The sequence below is a fragment of the Sus scrofa genome, chromosome 10 (genome assembly GCF_054392235.1).
Source record: "Sus scrofa isolate SSC_HxYL_T2T_F1_AM1 chromosome 10, Sscrofa_HxYL_maternal_Yorkshire_Landrace_v2.0, whole genome shotgun sequence".
In the NCBI taxonomy this organism is placed as follows: domain Eukaryota; kingdom Metazoa; phylum Chordata; class Mammalia; order Artiodactyla; family Suidae; genus Sus; species Sus scrofa.
Window position 1 is genome coordinate 87,871,297 of NC_139392.1, and position 16,357 is coordinate 87,887,653.

Sequence of the window (16,357 nt, forward strand, 5' to 3'; positions counted from 1 at the left end):
GCTTTCTCTGCTTACCCCCCCCTCCCCCCGTCCTCTTGTTTTCTGAGCTCCTGCACCCAGACCTGCTCCCAGTTCCTCAACTGGGCAAGCCCTCCTGCCTCGGGCAGAATGCTCCCTCCTCCTGCACAGGATGCCTGAGACTCCCCCTGCCTGGAACAGACACCCCCCTCCCTTCCCCTCCCTCCTCCACCGCGTGCCGGCTGTCTAGATAACTCAGATCGCCCTTCAGAGATTGGGAGTGCCTGTCAGTTCCTAGGGGAATCCTTTGATGATTAGGTCCCATGCCTATCTTATTTGCTCTGTTCTTATCCATTACAGCACTGAGCCAATTTGCAATTATACATCTATTTGTGCCAGTATTTACTAAACGTCTAAGTGTCCATCTCCACAAGGACAAGGGCTGCATATGAATCGCTCCCCACTGCTGTCTGCTCCCATCTGTGCACATTGCCAGGCTCCCAGGCTGCACTCAGAACAAAGTGTGCTCTCCGCGGGCTCATCTATGGGGCTGACAAATGGTACCGAACCCTCGAAGTTTGGTAGACATTCTCTCCTGTCCTGATTGAGTTATTGTGACGGTGATCCTTCATTTAGCAATCAGAAAGAAACTTAAATGAAGCTGTCATCAAAACGTGTATTATTTTCTTCGGTAAGTTTGACATCTATGTATACTTTTTTTTTTTGCTTTTTAGGGCCACACCTGCAGCACATGGAAGTTCCCAGGCTAGGGGTCAAATCGGAACTACAGCTGCCAGCCTACACCACAGCCACAGCAACACAGGATCCAAGCTGCATCTGTGACCTACACCATAGCTCACGGCAACGTCGGATCCCTGACCCACTGAGCGAGGTCAGGGATTGAACCTGTATCCTCATGGATACTAATTGGATTCGTTTCTGCTGGGCCACAAAGGGAACTCCTATGTGTATGTTTTTATACATTAGGAAACGTGCCGCATAATTGGGGTGATATTTAATTTTTCAAAGGATCTTTTGCATCTTTTATCATATTTACTCATCAAAACTCTCTGTGAGGAAAGTTAGGCATTTTATCATGAAGAGACTGACATATACATATATATGCATATTTTATGTAATAGTAAATATCTACTATAGCATATAGTATATAGTAGATATATAATACAGTATAGTAGATATATACTATAATTTATATTAATTGTAATAATATTAATATTATAGATAATATTTATGTATTAATTGTAATATCTACACAGCATAGTAGATATCTACTATAATATGTAATATATTAACATACCATATAATATATATTAGATATATATTAGTGTATATAATACCCTAGTGTATACAATGTATATAGTATATTGTATATCTAATACACTACAGAGTAGATATATAATATATATAATGTATATACCAATTTACTATTATGTAACTGTATATCATACATACATTATAGATATTTTATATCTTATACATACCGATTAACCAGGAACTACATATATAAATTTTATATATGTACATACACATATATATTTGCTTTTTAGGGCTGCACATGTGTCATATGGATGTTCCATGCCAGGGATCAAATTGGAGCTGCAGCTGCTGGCCTATGCCACAGTCACAGCAATGCCAGATCAGAGCCACATCTGCGACCTAATAGCACAGCTCATGGCCACGCTGGATCCTTAACCCTCTGAGTGAGGACGAGGATGGAACCCTCATCCTCAGGGATACTAGTCGGGTTGGTAACCTGCTGAGTCACAATGGGAACTCCCAGGAATTATATACATTTACCTAAAGCCACCCTGAAAGCTAGCTGCAAGGTCAGAATTCAGTCCTGAGTTTTATTAATCCATAGTGATGATTAAGATGGGGATAACTCTATGTGGTGTTGTTGAAAAGCCTGGCCCCAGACAAGAAAGCCTGGCTTTCTTCTGGGTTGGTATGTATGAAAATGGATTTTTAATTTTTGCACCATCTTTTGCTGTTTTCTCATGACAATAAATAGATGGACGCTGTGAGATGTCTTTCGCTGCTGACTTCCGCAAAGTGGGAGAGAGTACATCTCTGTCGGGCAGCGGTTGAGCCTAAAATGGTTTTGTTGATGAGCATGTTCTTGGACCAGAGCTCCAGACCTGCAGCTTACTGAGAAGACTGCTCCACCATTTGGATGGGCTATCCTGAAAGCTAATGTAGTGTAATTTGGAGAAAATGTAGGATTTCTCCTTTTTAAAATAGGAGCTAGAAAGAACAAAGGGATGTTACACATGTTTATCATTTACTTTGCATCAAAGATTTTGCTCAGCAATTTCAGATGTTTTGTCCTTTTTATTTAACCCTCCCCACACCCTCCGAGATGTGGGTATTGTTACTGACCTGTTATAGCAGATAAGTCAGATAATGGGCATCTTGTCACGGGAGTGTCCTGATTTGTGGATCTGTTTTACCACTCTGAGCTCCACGAATCAATTCTATTGGCTTGAGATCTTCTCCTGGAGCCATTTTCCAGTTAAAGTAAATACTCTGCCATAAATTGACTGTCCTATTGGATGCGCTTCTAGGATCTATGAAATGAAACGACTGGTACCATGCCAGGACTTGGGGTTTCCCTGCCAACCCTGAGGGATGCCTATAGAGCCAGTCTGTATATGGCTCCTAATTCTCATACCTTGCCCTAAGCAGTGCTTTGGAGAGCTCTTAAAAAGATGGGTTTTCCATGGCCCTCCTTACTTGTTTTTTTTTATAATTATTTTTATTTTGTCCATTATAGTTGATTTACAGCATTCTGTCAATTTCTACTGTACAGCAAAGTGACCCAGTCTCTCTCTCTCTCACACACACACACACACACACATTCTTTTTCTCACATTATCCTCCATCATTTTCCATTACAAGTGACTAGATACAGGGAACTGTATCTAGGCTCTCATTGCTTATCCACTCCAAATGTAATAGTTTGCATCTATTAACCACAAGCTCCCAACCCAGCCCAGCCCACTCCCTCTCCCTCCTCTTTGGTAACCACAAATCTGTTTTCCATGTCCATGAGTTAATTTTCTGTGGCAAGGTTCATTTGTGCTGAATATTGGATTCTAGATATAAGTGATATCATACGGTATTTGTCTTTCTCTTTCTAACTTACTTCATTTAGCATGAGAGTCTCCAGTTCCATCCATGTTGCTGCAAATGGCATTATTTTGTTCTTTTTTATGGCTGAGTAGCATTCCATTGTATATATATATATATATATATATATATATATATACCACATCTTCCTAATTCAATCATCTGCTGATGGACATTTAGGTTGTTTCCATGTCTTGGCTATTGTGAATAGTGCAGCAATGAACATAAGGGTGCATGTATCTTTTTCAAGGAAAGTTTTGTCTGGATATATGCCCAGGAGTGGGATTGCTGGGTCATATGGTAGTTCTATATATAGTTTTCTGAGGTACCTCCATTACTGTTCTCCATAGTGGTTGTACCAACTTACATTTCGACCAACAGTGTAGGAGGGTACCCTTTTATCCACACCCTCTCCAGCATTTGTTATGTGTTGACTTGTTAATGATGGCATTCTGACAGCTGTTAGGTGGTACCTCATAGTAGTTTTGCTTTGCATTTCTCTAATAATTAGTGATGTTGAGCATTTTTTCATGTGCCTATTAGCCATCTGTATATCTTCTTAGAATAAATGTCCGTTTGGGCCAGTCTCCCAAGGCAACAGAAATAAAAGCAAAAATAAACCAATGGGACTTATCCAACTGACAAGCTTTTGCACAGCAAAGGAAACCAAAAAGAAAACAAAAAGACAATTTACAGAATGTTTCAAATGGTGCAACTGACAAGGGCTTAATCTCTAAAATAAACAAAGAACTTACATACCTCAACAGTAAAAAAAACCCAACAACCCAATTGAAAAATGGGCAAAAGACGTGAATAGGCCCTCCTTATCTGTAATGGACAGCTGCCTTCCAAGAGCTTCTTTGGTAACTTATAACCAATTCTCCACTCCTCTGTCCCATCGGAAATATCCTAAAACACTACCGTGTTGGTGATCCCCAGGCCTCGTCCTTGGTGTTCCTGTCTTATTATTTAGCGCACTCTACAGCATGTGTTAGACTTTACTTCCCTCCAGACTTAGCTTGGATGCTTGCTCCAAGCGGACCATTACTTCTTGTGGCTTACTCCAAGTCAGGTTGCCATGATAACCACGTGTCCCCATCATGATACCAAGTATCTCAAATACATGTGATTATATAATCCATAGAACCACACTGAAAAATAGGAAATATTGTGAATCTCTGTTTGCCTGGAAAGGAAGCTGAAACAAAAGAAAGTGTCTCCAAGAATACAGGTTTTGAAGGAGTTTGAGCTAGAATTTTGCAGCTAGCTGTTCTTCCTTTAAGGCATGCATGGTTGCCAGCCATCATCACAGGTTAGTCTTACGGTGTTGATTCAGTTTGAGGGGGAAGCTAAATGCTATAAATCTTGCAGAAAGGCTGTGACCCCTTAGTGGTTGGGGAACACAGTGCTGGATTCATTCTTTGTACTGCCCTCAGGATGTCCTCTCAACCGCCATGCAGCAACAGATGTATAGATGGGATGCTTGATGGGAGCAGGTGGGCTTTCTTGACTTAGTTTTCTACTTTTATTTTGATAAATCAGTATATCCCATGTCATATACTGCTTTAGTAGAGATATGGATAACTCTTACTAAATAAGGTAGGTAATTTTAATCATACAGAAATAATAGGCAGGAAATATACTAGTTGTATATAACTTAAGCCTCACACATAAGGGGATTTACAGAAGGGTACATCACATGCTAGAGGGTGACACTTGCAACAGTCACTGAGGGAAAGTTGCAATGTCCTGGAAACTTTGAGAATGAGGTCAGAGAATGTTGGCTTGGAGGAAACCCCTACGGTCTTGGAGGGTAACGAGGAAGAAGAGAGAGTTTAGAATTTGGAGAAATGATACAAAGAGAACCCACAGTGGTGGCTTCTGTGTGCGCACATCACATTTCCTGCTCCACAGAGCTGGCCACCATGGGAGCCTCATTCTCAATCTGGTTTTCTCAGACTCCCGCCACTAGAATCTGTCTGGTGCTTGGACTGTTCTCAACCCATACTTGTTGAGTGAATTGACCTGGGAAATACTTTCTGTGGGATTTCATATTTGATTTGAATCATATTTGATTTGATTTGATTTGAAATTCAGCAGAAAAATGTTACATCTATATAGAGAATTTTGTTAGAATATATGTATTTTAATGACTGCAGCATCATGGGGAACCAACTTTTTCTTTTTAAAAGCTTTGGCTGAACATAAGGTTTTCTTGGTGGAGGTTGGGGTACATGCTTAATTATTTGCTAATCTGGGGTCTTTGGCAAGTCTGTCTTGTGTCCTGGTGATTTGCATGTCTTCTTGGGTGTTTGCTTAGGAGCAAATTCACTGGCATAAAGCCATCCTTGACTAACTTATGCTAATAACTTTAGCCTACCTGTTAAAAAACATTTCACAGTAACATGAAGTTTATTCAAGCATTGCTTTTAATTTTTTTATGTTGTGATTTGTTAAAAACACTTTTTTGACTGGATATATTGCAAAGGTGATATAAAATTATGGCACTCAGGAAGGGTACCATTTGTTTACTTACAACTGATGATGTCATCACAGGTTAGTCTTACAGTGTTGATTCAATCTTGGGGGGGAGGCTAAATGCTATCAATCTTGCAGAAGTGCCATTAACACTTAGTGGTTGGGGAACAATGCATTGAATTCTTTGTATTGCACTCAGGATATCCTCTGACCTGCCATGCAGCAAATATCCTATTAGCTTAGTGGTAGGAAATCACCTGTACACTTGGGAATACAGTTTTCCACAAATAGGAGGAGCCTGGGCAGGATGTGGACATCACAGGAAAACAGTGATTATCATCTTATTTGCATTTTCCTCTCTGAGTATGGTCACGGGAGCAGCATCTTTGAAATCTCATGCCACTGCCGTGCTGCTCTGTATGTGGAAAAGCAGTTCAGGTTTGCTCACCAACAAGCATTTCACCTTGTACTTTAAAAGTTTCTGCCGAATGGCGTATCCCAATAATTCCATGCTGATGTTACACGACCTCCAGTTCTTGACTTTGCCTCTGCTGTGAAGTTGAAACTATGAGAATGCAGGTAAAAACCCAAAAATAAAAACTCCAGGGTGACAAATAACAAAGCAAATTCTTACCACTCAGGGCATCGCTGAACCTTCTCATAAGCTCATCCATCAATGTAATCAACGTACTAGCTAAAGTAGCCCTTGCTGGGAACATGTGGCTTAGAAATAACGACCATAATGATTTTAGATGCTTGAATCACAAGTAAGAATTGAGGAAATGATTTTGCTATCTGGTCCTTTGAGAAGGCCCTTTGCCCCTCTCAGCAGAAATCCCCAGACTTTCCGGCTTTTCTGATCATTTTTTCCCCCTCCTCCTTCACATTGCAAATTGACAGTGGATTGCAAGTGTAAATGCTGGGGCAATAGAAATTATGTAAATGTTGCATTCCAGCAAGACAAATTTCAAGCCCTTGAGGTCTTTTAAAGAGCATTAATTCTAGAAATTAGACACAAAATTTAACTTTTTCATGCTAATAATGATTTCATAAAGAAAAACTCGTTAGTAAAGGTGACAAATACGAAGTTTCTATTGAACATTTAAATTCAAGAGTCGCAGTGAATGTCCCAGGGAGATATTTACCCAGCCAATGACTCTCTGATGTTATTAAGAAGTAATTTATTCAAGAAAGTCTCCATTCATGAGTTTACATAAGAACAATATCTACTTTACAAAGACTTGTGTTCTCAGCATAGCACATACCTAATTTACAATGACTTTTGGTTAAAATTTTCATTAGGTTGGTTCAATAGTATTTGATAATTTTAATTCAGTTTTATTAGATCCCAGGTTCCCATTTATAGGAAGAGAAAATGAATGCAGAGGAAATAAATTTTTAAAGAGCAAATTTATCTCTCAAATGAGCGCTGCTAATTTCAGTAGCAAATCTGAGGTGGAGGAAAGTTAACCTTTAGTATTTCTGTGGTAGTCCTTTTGGGCATAGACAATGGGCATCCGTTAAAAAACCACTCAGATTCACAGCATCAGTGCTTTGCAACTATGCTAATATGGGCAGGCATTTTACAGCAGACTCCTTTGTGAAATACTGACATGGAAAAGGGGCCCCAGGATTTAAGCACAGGGTGTTTTCATGGATTGAGTACAGGAAGGGAATGGTGGTCGTCGGGTAAAAATCAGGTCTAGGAAAAGAGAACCAAAATAGATGAGAGACGAGGGTTCCAGGTTCATGAAACAAGGTCTATACAATTATGAGTGGTTAAGAATTTAGGTAGGAAAATCATTCCTTAAGCTTTAATCAAGAGTGTGAGATCAGGCCAGACTCAGGGCCCAGAAATAAGAAGATGAGAAAGCCACATCACAGGACCAGTTATCAGAGCATTGATCTGCCTTGATGATGCAAGAAGGACTTCTCTCTGCTTGACCGGAGAGGGATGGGTTAACAAGAAGTTATGAAACATGCACGTGCATGTGCGCGTGCACACACACACACACACACACACACACACTCACACACTCTCTCACATACACACACAGAAATTAAAATTTTTTTTCAGCAATTAGGATCCCTGTTTAAGATACCTGATTTAGACTTCCCTGACAGTAACTTCAAACTCCTTGCCAGCTAATCTGCAAATAGCATACGGCCAAACAAAGCAAAACACTCCACTGATCTTGTCAGCAAATGGAAAGAATCAAATACTATTTGCCAGCAATGAAGTCCAGCTTCTCATAATATGGTCACAATCTGATGGAGGAAATGTAAATAAAATTCCCCCTCACATCATGTAGCAGGGTCCTGATGACTCAGCCACAGTTTACAGCAACCCCTGTGAAAATTGTGGGTGAAGAAGACCATAGAAGGCAATTCAGTCCTTGCCTTCCCATTACCATGTTGAGCTGGCCTTTTCCCTCTGACTAGTCAAGTAAAGGAAGAGTTCTGCTAAGCAATTATCCGGTGAATTTGATCAATGTAGGAAACCAAACTGGATTACGCACCCTCTAAATGTCAGTTTTTATTTACTAAAGTCTTATTTGTGCTCATTCTCTTTAGCTTTAACAAGTGCCCTTGGTCTATTAGGAAACAGTCTGTTTCCAAAACAGTCTTCTTTATCAATAGAGGCCCTGTGTTATAAAATCAGCCTTGTTTTAGGTCAAGATTCAAATGAACATCCAATGTTTTGGGTCTTGGCCCTTGAGACATCATATAGAACCTTTGAAACCAAAGTCCAAAGCCATGTGTTAGTTGCCTGTGGACAACAGAGTGTCTAGAATGCATTCTGCTAGTGTTAGAAGTGAATATACAGAATAAATGGTGCGTGATTGTCATTGTCATGTAAGGTACGGCTCTATTTTATAGTATATAATGAAATGAGATGATAAAAGTGACATTGGGCTTTGATTTCAGTGTCTAAATCACCCATTTGATTCATCATTTGGCAGCTAAATGTCTCTTAAATACCGTGCAAGGTTTTATGATTTAACATTTGCCTAAAAACCTGAAAGAAATATATTAAAGTTGCATTACTAAGTAGAGCTGCAGAAAGCATCAGAAGGCAAATGTTTGATACAGTTTCCTTGGGCCTCTGAGATGAGGAGGGCAGGGCCAGAGTTGGAGTGCTCTGTCTCTGGACTGCCCAGTCCCAGAGGTTCATTAAATCCACAATATGCACGGAGCAAATTAAGTTTTATCTGCCTTCCCACCTCTGCCTTTAACTTGCTCTGAGAGCCCTTTCAAGGTCTTCTTTACTTCAAAAAAATTGATGTTTTGGTCTCTGGTAGTCATTTGTGTTTAGCCTCCTGTTTTTATCAGCTTTGCTGTGACCAAAGAGAATTCATTATTATGAAGGAATCTTAACTTGCTGTGGTTAAAGGCCCAGGGAATTCTCTTCTAGTGCTGTGACTATTATGTGCCTGATGGTTTTCTTGAAGGCTCTGTAGCCTTGGAACCTTGTTCCTCCAATTTAGGAGCTTCGAAACAGGAATTCTATTCTTGGGATAGAAGGTGGCCTAATGTGACAAAACACTCATTACTTGTGATTTTGAAACTTTATTCTACTGAACCCTCTTCCAATAGAGAGGGCTTGCTATCCCTGCCCCTCACACTGTCACTCATATGCCTGGTAAGAATGGGGCCATAAAACAGTGGCATCTCGTTTCCAAACACACTTTGTCTTGCCTCAGCATCGACAAGATAATACTCATGATCAGCCTCATGTGATGGAGGAGCAAGCCACTTTGTACTGTGACCTCCATGAGTTCAGGGGACTTGTGATAGTCCTATGACTCCTTATATTTTCCCAGCTCTTGCCTCACATTACAACAAACACAATTCTCCATCATCAGTGGTGCCTCTTTTGATCCCAAGGCATGACTACCAGTCAGGATGTGAAGCTGGCAACACAGATAACTCCTAAGATGTTATTAATCATGTCTCAAGGTGCAGGGAATATGTGAGATTATTTGTGGGAGTAGAAGGCCATGAAGGTAGAAATTCATAAAAGGGTGGAGGAAGGGAACCAAAAAAAGGAGAAGAATAAGAAATCCAAAATCCAGAAGTCCCAGAGATGCTCTTGCCAAAGCCCTTTGCTTTTGGCTCTGTTGACAAAACTCCAGGGCTTTACAGGAGCTAAATTGCTTTTTGTCACCCTCTCAATTAGAGAGGATAATCCTAATGTTATTGAACACTCCTGAGTGCTAAAATGTGTGAAAGAACTTCCCTCTCACAGCCAAGCAGATCATATACGACCCAGATCACAACTACTGCCCACGCAATGCATATGTATTTTAGGATTGAGTAACTTTTCCTTTTCCATCTGAGCTCTATCTCTGTGCCATATGTCACCTAACAAGGTATTATCCACTATTATTTTATTCAGTTCACTGCATTTTGTTCCCTTGTCCCTTGAAAATTAGCCTGCCTGTAATCAGAAATCACTTCCACTCACAGTTCAGTGCACCTACTACAGATGCAGCAAATGCTTGTTTACAGAGCTGGTAATTGGATTAAAACTTTGAAAAGAAACAGAAAAATGGAATATCTTTGAAAAAAAAAAAAACCAGAAAAACACAAGCATGAAAATCAGCAAAGCCAAAACAAATTAAAAAGTGCTAATGAATGCCATTGCTATTGATAGAAATCCTTCTGTAACAAGGTTCCAGAGTTTGTGGTCCTTGATATTCAATGGCAATGATATTTAAAAACCTAAGGTAAGAAGGAAAAGGATTCTGAATGGACTGTCTATGAGTATGACTTGAAAATGGTTGGGTAATTTCTGTGCATCTTCCAGGCTGTCTTGAAAAATGAGCAGCACATAAATCTTCACCAAGGTCTGGATATAGAAACACTATAGTAGGGACAATACCCCTGTGATAAATTATTGAAAAAGGAGAATTAATTATCCTTTTACATTTGAGTATTGTTATTTTGATACTCAAAATCACAGAAAAGAAAAAAAAAACGTAAATATGATCTCTTTCCATAGAGTCTTGCTGCATGGTATGAACAGGTGTAATGTGACACTGAGACATGGCCTAGGATGTGTCACTTTGTCAATTCAGGAATCATGGAGTTGGCATACAGTGGGTTCAACCTCAAAACCATAATTACAGGCCTACTTTTCTATATATTCTTCCAATAACATTACTCAAAATAGTTTTTCAAAAGAAGCCAATGTTTTGGAGAAACCAAATAAAACATTTTGCAATAAAACAAAAGCTGTCGTAGCATAGGAATGCAAAATCAAACAGCCATACAGGGATGTCAATACCTAACAATGGGTAAGCTCCGATATAAACGTGATCCAAAGAGACAATGGATCAGACTCAACAGTACACAAAATCCAGAACTGAAATATCCAAAGAGAAACAACAGAAACGTTTATCTACCAGCAAGCAGAAAAAGCAGAAAAGTAGAAAATCAAATTCACACAAGTTAACCACCATCACTACCTTTTTAGCAGGTCTCTTTAGTTGTCCATTCTAAATCTGCAAAAGAGGCAAACTCTTACCTGCGTGTCTGGATCACTCCTTCTCAAGCTCTGCAGATCTAAAGATAAGAGAAATACAAGGAATTGGGTTCAGTCTTTTAATTGGAGACAGATATTCTATGCTAACATAATTTTTAAAACTTGCCCATTTTTCATAAAGAAAAAGTTGAAATGAAAGCAATGTATCACAATTAAACAAGTGTGACAAATGTTCTGTTATTTGCTTTTGCAAATTGCTCATTGACCTAGTGAATGCAGTAGTGAAATATAGTTGTGGGGGATGTGATCAGTTCTCATCAAAATAAAATGATGGTGCTGCGTAATTGATTTCTGATTTCTGTCACATCTGAGCTGATAAAATTTTTATTAGCGTTTGTGTATATTATCTTGGGGATTTTGGCGCCTGATGGCTACCTTTTATTTTATCCGTATTGATTAAATTGTGGGGAAAGAAGAGAATTAATGTCTTTCCTTTGCCACAGAAATTCTATCTAGGGACTTAATGTCACAGGATTATTATGGAAATCTGCTTGGTCTCTTTTATTTAGGTTGTAAAATCTAGAACATTAGCCCATTTTTTCTGGTCCAATGCTTCTGAAACCCATTTACTATGTGTAACATTTTCATTTTTTGACCCAGCAATAAAAGTGGGTTCTAAAATGTTTCAGACGAGTTACAATTCATTTTCATGCATGTCAGTGGTATAAGATCGATGAATGAGGAGCAGTGACAAGTATTCTATTATAAATGGAAAGCATGAACCCAATCCTAGAATCTCTGAATCTGTTGGCCTAGCCAGTGGTTAGCAAACTATGGTCCCTGGGCCAAACCCAGCCTGCTTCCTGCTTTTTATATGAGCTAAGAATGATTTTTTAACTTTTTAAGTCATTGAAAAAATTTGAAAGAAGAATCATATTTCATAGCATTTGAAAATAACACAAACTTCCAATTTTGGTGTCCATAAAGTTTTATTGGCACACAGCCACACACATTTGTTTACATGTTGTCTGGGGCTGTCTTCATGCTACAATGGCTAAGTAGGTAAATAGGTGACAAGAGGTTAGCAGTTGAAACAGAATGGATATTGCCTGCAAAATGTAAAGTATTTACTATCTGAGCCTTTAAGAAAAAAAAAAATGTATTGACCCCTTAGCCTGTAGTTGATTTCATCTTTGGGGACATGGCAGGAGGTATAATATGATGAGTTCCAAATAGCTGAAGCTGATCAGTAGAAGTAGGCAAGTTATAGTTTTTCAGACCATCAGACCATTTTAAAAATAGTGACTATTTTGTTCTGGGGTCCTCTAGGATGCAGACCAAAAGGGGCATATTCCTGAACAAAGGGAGTCCTTAGCTGTATGTTTAGGAAGTTCTAGGCTGTCTGTGTCATAGTTACCTATCAAATCCACTTTTTATTTTATAAGAAGACTTCAAGACTTGCCTAGATATTTGATAAGAATATCTAGAACATTAACTCAATATGGAATAAGTAAAAAAATACGTTGAAAAAACACAATATGATATATAAATATATGCACATAATGATTTATATGAAGCATTTCTATGAGGTTCAAAAATGGACATAACCAAACCATATTTTTAATGAAAACCATATATACACATAACATAAATATTCATATATAGAGAGTAAAGGATTAACCTTGCTCTGCTCTCAGAATATCCTGCCTGATGAGAGTGTCACTGTTTATCTGGGGGCCTTGGTCTGCACCAGACAATCTAAGCTACCAATTGACTTACAGACCATAGGGGACCTTGGGCCTTGCAGTATAAAGTCACCCTCTGGAGGGGCTGGAGACAAAGGTTAGCTCTGCAGATGCCCAACTTTGCTTATGTGACTTAGCACCAGTTAAACCTCTGGATTCCAAGCCTTGGGTGGGCTTCTATGGTTGGCAAAACTGCATATGTATTACTCCACATCATTTCTGGGAGAAGTAAGTGCTGTCCACACAACTGCTCTAGGTCACTACTAAAAGCTCTGTACTTGAAACCCTCTTGGGATTTCCTGTCATGGCTCAGCAGTAACAAACCCAACAAATCCATGAGGATGCGGGTTTGATCCCTGCCGTTGCTGTGGGCTGTGGTGTAGTTTGCAGATGTGGCTTGGATCCCATGTTGTTTTGGCTGTGGTGTAGGCTGGCAGCTACAGCTCTGATTAAACCCCTAACCTGGGAACTTCCATATGGCGTGGGTGTGGCCATAAAAAGCAAAAAAGAGAAAAGAAAAGAAAACTTCTTGGATCCTGCTCCATGTGCCTCTTCTTTTAGCTTATTTTCATCTCTGTTCTTACACTGTAATAAACCATAACTGTGAGTATAACAGCTTTAACAAGTTCTGTGAATCCTTCCAGCAAAATACAGAACCTGAGGAAACTCTCTAACTTGCACCTGGTGTCAGAAGTGAGGGTGGTCTTGGGGACCCCTGAAAACTGTCGTATATACATGATTTAACAAATTTTACATATACACACATGCATATGTATCACATGAAAAAGTCATGCTAGTAGTTCCCTGGGTTGGGTGGTAGGCATGACGTGGTTTCTAGGATGCTAGCGATGTTGTATTTCTTGATTTCATGGTGCTTAAATTGATATTAACATATAATTCTTCTTTAAGCTGTACTTATACATTTTATATACTCTTCTGTATTTATAATTTCTCAATATTCTAAAAAAGAGCAAAAACTCCCCATGGAGCACATTACTACAAGTATACACACAAACAGGGCCCAGTGCATCAACTAAAGCATTCAGCTAAAGAAAAGATTGCCATTATGTCCTGAGTCTTATTACTCAAGGACTATTATATATTTTTCATGAAGAAATCAGTCATTTAGTTGTTTAATGATCATAATCACAATTCTCCTGGCCATGATTAGGATATTGGTCTTAATTTGTTTTAGTTGCTACTTTCTGAAGTCTTAAAAATTCCGTCGCACTGTTTACATCTGTATTTTGGAATGGAGTATGTGATTTACCTTGTTTTGACTTAGTTGTATAATGAACCCCATCTGTATAGGTTAGATCAATTGACTTTAAAATCCTAGCTACTCTGTATAGCTACATATAATCATAGCAGTGAACTGTAACTTCCTTAAAGGACAGGGACTAGAATTTCTCTCCCTTTTTCAGCACCTCTCCCAGTTCTGGGACTAATGTGTGCATCTATAATAATTCTAAACTATTTGATAACGAGGAGGCTTCAAAGTCATCAACAATCACTTGCACACAGAGATATATTCAGGCCCAGCTTCTGGCCTTTTTTCAGTCATTGCCTATCTACACAATAGATACAATATTGTCACATAGAAAGATCACTGTCACACAAAAAAACCATGTAGGAAGGATAGCTGGAAAAAAGTTCATGACTCCTTAGAGCCAGATCACTGAACTTCTTTAGCAATTGTCAGCGCCTAGTGTCTGACAAAGCTGATTATAGCCCAAAAATAGAGATGTAATATGGTCACAGCAAGGTAAAACAATTTCAAGTATTCATTTATCTTCCTAAGGTATCAGATATAATTTATTGACCTTTAAAAATAACCTAGAAAAATCAACAGAGTCTGGAAACTTTTTTGCTAGATGTTGGGAACAGGGATATCTCCCATAAAATAATATAGTTATAGGTCACAAAGGGAGAAAAGATTCTAAAGCTGGCTGGTCATTAGCTCAGTAGAATAGTCAAAGTGTGTCAAAGAAGAAGAACCTTGGTGTAGACATCCATCAGTGGTCTGCTCAGACAGATGGGTATGTAGAATCTCAAGACAAAAATGTACTGGGTCGCCTTCTAAAGTGACTGCCTTTTTTGGGAGTTCTCTTTGTGGCTCAGTGGAAAAGAATCCAATCAGTATCCATGAAGATGCAGGTTTGGTCCCTGGCCTCGCTCAGTGGGTCAGGGATCCGGTATTACCGTGAGCTGTGGTGTAGGTCACAGACATGGCTCAGATCCCACGCTGTGGCATAGGCCAGCAGCTGCAGCTCTGATTTGACCCCTAGCCTAGGAACTTCCATATGCTGTGGGTCTGGCCCTAAAAAGCAAAATAATAATAATAATAATAATAAGTAAATAAAATGATAATAATAATAATAAAGTGGCTGCCTTTATAAAGTCACCCAGATTGACTGCTACAAGTCAATTCCTAGTATTGCATTACCTGGCTTCATCTGGTTCCATTGTTTATGTGGCCCTACATAATCAGGCCAGTTTCATTGATTAGTGGTTTGTTCTGGCCAACTGAATAACTCAATCAAATTGACCCTGTGGCAACTGATTTCATTGTTTAGCAGAGAGCAGTAAGGATTCCCCCAAAGCCAGAATCAGCCATGTTTGGGCCATTTTAAGCACTAAACAGGAGGCAGCTTCTAGGCAAAGATCACGTTGAAGAGAAGAAACCCCTTGGGGGGACCACCTCCTGTAGTTGCATCCACTGGACACACTATTGGCAACTCCCAAGTTTTACTCTGTGTCACAACTATTTAATGGAACTTGTTTAGAAATCCTGATCCCTAGGTCCCACTTGAGAGATACTGAATGTGGTGTGGGGGCCCAGGGATATGTATTTTCAAGAACTACCCAAGTCAGGGAGTTGCCATTGTGGTGCAGTGGAAATGAATCTGACGAGTCTCCATGAGGATGGGGTTTCATCCTTGGCCTTGCTCAGAGCGTCGGGGATCTGGCGTTGCAGTGAACTGTGGTGTAGGTTGCAGACATGGCTTGGATCCCACGTTGCTGTGGCTGTGGTATAGGCCAGCAGCTGTAGCTCCCATTTGACCCCTAGCCTGGGACCATGCTGTGGGTGTGGCCCTAAAAAATAGCAAAAAAAAAAAAAAAAAAAAGTCCCAAAACAAGAACTACCAAGTCATGCTGACAGTGATGGTCTCAGAGAACCTTCAAGAAACACTAACATTCTCTTTGTCCTATAGCCCAATCCTAATCAATCAGAACTGTTCTAAGGGGCAGTTGGTTTCCACTGTCACCATATGAGTCATGTGCTTAATGCCAGGACCTCTGAGCACCACACATTCTATGACCCAGTAGAAAAGTGATCCTGTCCATAAGACATAAGACTCATTTGGCCACTGTATAAATGGTACTTATTTGGCTTTTATTTAATTGGAGGATGTAAAGGATGTGACCTGTCAAAGTAGCTTATTAACATCGTGTAAATGTATATTCAAATGTCCCCAGAGAACAATCTTGGCAGATTTCTCTCCCTAGACCTTACATTGCTAGAGTCATCGTTACC

The 16,357-nt window shown here is 39.5% G+C and overlaps 1 protein-coding gene across 6 annotated transcripts in view; it reads right to left on the reverse strand.

Moving 5' to 3' along the window:
- The window catches only part of CELF2 (CUGBP Elav-like family member 2), an 872,498-nt gene that overhangs the window by 648,191 nt on the left and 207,950 nt on the right, over positions 1 to 16,357 (reverse strand). For all 6 annotated transcript variants that reach the window (NM_001445143.1, NM_001445140.1, NM_001445141.1 and 3 more), the window contains 1 exon segment: positions 11,117 to 11,154. The gene's annotated coding sequence lies outside the window, so the exon portion shown is untranslated.